Here is a 5,983-nt window from a genome sequence, read left to right on the forward strand (position 1 = left end):
AAGGCCATTTGTTGACCATTCCTGATGCTCTCCAACATAGCAACAGAATTGCTCAAGAACATCCTCTTTGCAATTTGAGAACTGCAATCACCAACTGTGTTCCTGTAGCAGGGTCACACTTTCCTTCTGCTACAACAGTAAAACTCATCTCTGTGGGATACTATCCAGGGCAAGACTGTCCAAAGAACTCCCCAGAGCCACAGTGCCTTACATCCCCACCATCCGTGCCAAGCACATTTCTAGCATTAAAACCAAATCCCAGCACAGATGACAAGAGCAACAAAAACCCCCAATTCCCTACTATAAAATCCCTACACAGCCCTCTGTAGTCCAACTGACTGTTGTAGGGAGGTAATACATGATACAATTAACTGTTTATGACAGGTAATGGTTTCAGGCACTACTTGGAGGTTCATCGAGGAAGAGCAACAAAGTGACAAAGCAGACACTATTACCGTATCCTACAACATCACTAGCACAATGCTCTACCTCTGTCCTTTAGCATTTTTGAGGATCAATTCCTCAGGTTTCACTAAAGCGAAGCGACCGCAAAAACAAGCCCATATCAAGTCCCCACTCACCATCACAAACATTTCCAGGTACACACACTTTCTTCCACCAAAGAGGAAGAAGCTCTGTACTACCAAGGACACCAAAAGAAGAGCCCTAGGTGCAGCGCCGACTGCCAGGCACCCCAACCAGCAAGCCACCCTCTCTTCACAGCAGTGCAATGGCCTCAAAGAAGATACTAGGCAGTGCTGGATCAGAGTCTTTCTTCATTCATCTACAGTTCTGTATGCAATGATTAAAAGTTGTATATTGTCCGTCAATATTTTGGCACTAACTGCAGGGCTGGAGTCAAAGAGCTTTTGTTTGGCTGCTGTTCACCACTCCCCAATTAGTGGTTTTGCTAATCACAGGAATAACAGTTGTTTTGTCAAGAAACATTTTTTAATCTTTGTCAATTCAAATAAAGACGTTGCTAATCCTCAAAGCCATGGAAAACAGGAAGGTCACAACCATTTTAGGGGAACCTTTTATACTTCAGTGCTATCGGGAAGTAATGCTTTACCCAAGTCAGCCAGTATTGGAACTCTTACTGTTTAAAATATTCAGTTAGGAACTATCTTGCTCACAGAAGCTGCAAAACCAGAGATTACAGTTTGGTTGCAAAATTTCAAGTGCCACATAGGAAGATATGTATTAAGCATGTGTACTAAACATAATTTTGTACAACTTCGGTCTTAAAAGACACCTCTAACAGCCCATTAATGAACAAATTGTTACTATAATTATTTACTGAAAGCAAACACTGTGATATGACACAAAGGGAGATAAGATGTACTCCTTGCCCCAGTAAGTTACAAAGATTCAATCATTTGGCTTCACTAAAGAACTCAAAGGGGCTAATGAAAAAATGACTGACACTTGCTGGAGACCATGCATGGAAAAATTCAGTGGCAAAGAGAGCCTTGGGAAGTTGTAAAGCTGTAAAAACAGAGATGTAACAATGATATTTCTGCTGTAACTTTCAATGCATAGTAATCATAACCAGTTAGACTTAACACGATAAGAAATATGAGGCACGGACAAAACAACAAGCCTGAAACTTTGTGAGAAGACAGGCGAGCCCTTGCCAATCTGCCTGGTCCAGCTTACTAGCTTTTAACCCCCACACTTGTAAGGCGTTGTGATGGCCCAGGTTGACTGACTTTGAGAAGAGTGCTCATGGCTTATGCAGGAATTAGGTTGTAGGGGAAGAGCAGTAATAATCAAAACCACCTAGTTCCCATCAGAATCACCAACCATTGCTTTTGCTTGGCCCTGTTTCAACAGGATCATAATATAGAGGAACAGCACAGAGTGTTAGCAAAGAAAGGATGACAAAGAAATTGAGGTCCTTTCTGCATGGCCTTGGCAAAGTTCTCTGCCCCTATATGTGTTTTAGTCCCTCATTGGTAAACAAGGGGCAACCAGAAGGAGAAAGTGATGTGTAATCCAGTAAGCAAACAATCATTTTGAAGGTGTCCTGCAGAAGGAAGTATTTTGTAACATACCCACTTTAACATACAAAGCTTAATTTTGTTTCAAATGTTTACGTTTTTTCACTGTCTAGGATAACAATACAATTATGGATCACCACTTTACCACATGAATACATTCCATCATTCTAGATTATAGCAGTAACTTATTAAGTATAGTATGACAATTCAGTCATACTGAAAATTATGACTATATTTCCCAGAAAGATTCCCAAAGAAGAAAAAACCTGTTTATTATTGAAATTATTTTTTCCACATGTGTCAATTCACTTAATCCTGTGTGCAATTCCGCAAGCTTTAATCCTTCTGCATGTTTCCAATTCAGCAATATCACCCTTTTAGCTACTGCATTTGCTCTTAATAGAAATATTCCCCTGCAGTTCATTTATATTCAAGAGACTATTCAGGTCACCCAGTGCAAATATTTTTGGATCATTGGCGATGTCATTGTCCAGAATCATATTCTCTCTATTTCCTCCATTCCCAGAATGAATTTACTAGGTATGGGATGCTGAAAAAAGCTCTTGTTCTCATTCATCTCATATTTAACTGAAGAAGCAAAACAGAAAATAAATGAAGTCTGATTTGCATGAAATTGTGCATTCTGTATCCTAGTGTTGAACAAGAGCACAGACATTCTTTGAGTTCTGTCATGTCTAGTTTCTATATTTAATTCGTCTCCTTGTCACCTTCTGTTCAATTAAGGGAATGATACAGTAAGGTTTCCATAACTTAATATTTGCCACTAACCCCACCCTAATACTACTACTTCCCTTCTATCTGCAGATGCTGCATTTGTCTCTCTCAGTACTTAAAATCCTTAACAACCAAATCCAACTTAACCTGTTGAAAAATCCACAGAAAGAGGGAAAGGAGGGAAACACATCCTCCCTGTTGGCTTCCCAGCTGGGAGCAGCACTGCATTTGTGCTTCCAACAGTGGACATGGTGCCCCTTTGCTCTTGGGTGCACTTTTGATCCCCCAGGCTGAGCAAGGCATTGCTACAGAGATAGCCCCCGACAAGCCTGTCTCCAGCATCTGCAAAGTGACAGATCAAAGCCAGAAAATTGCCGTTGTTTCTAACTCTCTTCCTGCATTCAACACTTGGCACTCCCCCCTCCAGGCACCCGAGAGGCCTCTCTGGCTCCTCCAGGTAAAACCTGGAGCCTGAAGTCCTGTCGGTGGGAGAGGCAGCACCAAACAGACCCCTAAAGGCCCAACAATCAGAATATGTGCCAAGTTATATGAAATTAGCTCCCTTGTTTCTCTTAAAAGAGACAAAGGAAATGAAAGATGAGCTCGAAGCAAGGCCGTGTGTACCCCCTATTCCTTATCCGGCCCCTTCTAGACATTATTTACAGCAGCACTGGAAGCGCTGGAGCCTGCCTTTTAGAGCTCACTGAAGAAGTCAGCGGGAACCTTTCCAACGACTCTGTGGCCTTGCTGAAAATTGCTGAGGTTTTGTCTGGGCTCCTTTAAGGCTGCCGTGAGAGTGAGAGTGGTGGGACACAAGCTAAACTGAAACTGCTGTTAAAGCAGGAGACGGGGGGGATGGGACACCACAATGGAGGACACTGAACTAGTCTCAAAGCTGAGAAAATAATAACAGCAAAAAAAAACCACCACCACCCTTCTGAGCAGTTTTTTTCAACTTTAAAGAGCAGCTGCAGCTGGAGTGGTGCCAACTGTGCAGACTCACTCAGCAGACACAGGCTGAACGTCACAATAGCTTTGGGTATTGATGGTTTTAAGACCTGAGGAGTTGGAGGGTGGTCAATGTTGCCTTTTCCAGCCCTTTAACCCTCAAGATGCTGCTGTATTCTCAGAGCCCTGATTTCAGTATTGTTCCATGGTCCCAAGCGTGGGCTGAGGAATACCTACTGCCACAAGGTTTAATCCTAGTACAGCCTGCTCAGCTCTTCATCTTGTACAGACAGATAACTTGAACAGCATGCAATTCATTGAGCATAGGCTGTTCAGACAGAGCATTAAAAATGGAGTGGAATGGCTTTACAGCATTTTTCTAAGTGTAGCAATTTGCTACAGCAGTCCTGGGCTAGACACTCCCCTTCTCTGTGTTCCTTTGTAACCTACTGGATGAGATGGTTGCCCTTACTGCCACGTGGCAAATTTCTGTGACCTATCAGGATGAAAACAGCTGTATAAAGGTAAAATGACAGATAATGACAAATGCCTGCAATCTTCAGATAAAGGCAACACACGGAATAATACAACTTGCTTAAATAATATGATTGTGATTTTAAAATGCAGCTTCTTTTCACCTGACACTGCTATTCAGATGGACAAACTTTATTAAAAGGCAATTTGTTCTTTGTGGGTTTGTGTGTGTCCATGTTTTTAATTTAAAAATACCTTGCTGTGCATAAGTATCCTGATTTCACATCTCCTGGACTGAAAGAGGGGCTGCCTGGTACCACTGTCACCCAGGAGTGAGCAAGAAGCCTCAAAAATGGCTGTACAGGAGGAGCAGCACTGCAAGCCCTGCAGCTAGCGTGGCCTTTAGCCACAGAGGGATTTCAGGGGCATGTTAATTAAGTCACTCCAAGCAAGGGTAGGGTGACATGATGCCGTGCTGTCACCCAAAGCCTCTTCCACCCTAGTGAACCAGGTTATCCCTAGAACAAGTGCTGCTGGTCTGCTGTGGGCTTCAGTGAAGAGTTTGATATATGTTTTCCTACTGCAGTCAGACAAACAGGAATAGTATTTCCTGTATCACTTCCTCTGCTTGGAAGATGGTGTGGAAACTTCAGCTACTTTTTCCTGATACGTAAGGAGGAGATAGACAAGGAGGGGAATATCTAGAGAGCTGGCAGAAGTACAGTAAGAGAAAATAAAAGCAAGATTAGAGAAAAGAAAGCAGGTGTCCAGGGCAAAATAAGACTGACTGGCACACACTTGCAAAGACAATTCAGTAAACTGAATCAGGTGCTGTAAGAGTCACTAAAAGGGGACTGGAAATGTGTTTTAAAACAGTTTTGTGTTGTTAACGCATGCAATGCAAGGCCCTGAAAGAACAGAGTCTTCTACAGGTGGCTTTAATTCCTAATTCCAAGGGAGCCCTGCTGGATAGGGCAGCAAGGAAGCAAGAAGATTAGTAGAGACTGAACAAAGCAAAAGGGCGGGGGGGGGTGGAAGGAGATGGATGAGGAAGGGAATATTATTTTGTAGAGCAATACAGTACTTTGCTGGGTTACAGCCAGACTCTGAATGCACCTTAAACCCTTACTTCCCATTCTCTCCCAGCTGGCTAGATAATTGTCTGACTATAGAATTATATTAATCATTTTTATGTCTATGATCTCCAATGCTAGCACAAGGAGTGCTGTTAGACAAAGCTATGTCTCACCATAGGCTACAAGAACAAAACAGGACCCCCTTCCCCTCCTGTGTTTGAGATCAGTCTCTAAGAAAAGCACAGGAAACATCAGGAATTCCCAAGGATCGATGGGGTAAGATATTCTTATGGGATATTCCTATGGTTTCAGGCATATATATTGTATTCCTTCCTCAAGCCTTTCATACACAGCCTGATTTATTAGCCTTAGTCAGCATTCTGTCTTGTAAACCTGCCAGAAAAGCACAGTGGGATGAAACATCTGGTAAATTTGCTCAAATTCTATTATGAAATATCTTCAATTCAAGTTTCAATGAAAAGTAAACAAGTCATTGTCTTTAAAAAGTGATTCACTTTGCTGTCAGAAAACACAGGCAATCAGCAGTAGGCATTAGTCCTCTTTTCAGGACTGTCAAGGGAGAATAGCTCCAATTGTGAACCACTCTGGGCCAGGTAGCAGATCATGCGTTATCATTGCTGGGTGAAATTTAACTTGTTCACCAATGTCTGCTGTCTCACTGCCATGCAATGACATTTGCTTACATTTTAAGGGCATCCAGGGGATGCATAGAGAACATGGGACACA

This window comes from Haliaeetus albicilla, chromosome 12 (assembly GCF_947461875.1).
Source record: "Haliaeetus albicilla chromosome 12, bHalAlb1.1, whole genome shotgun sequence".
Taxonomy (NCBI): Eukaryota; Metazoa; Chordata; class Aves; order Accipitriformes; family Accipitridae; genus Haliaeetus; species Haliaeetus albicilla.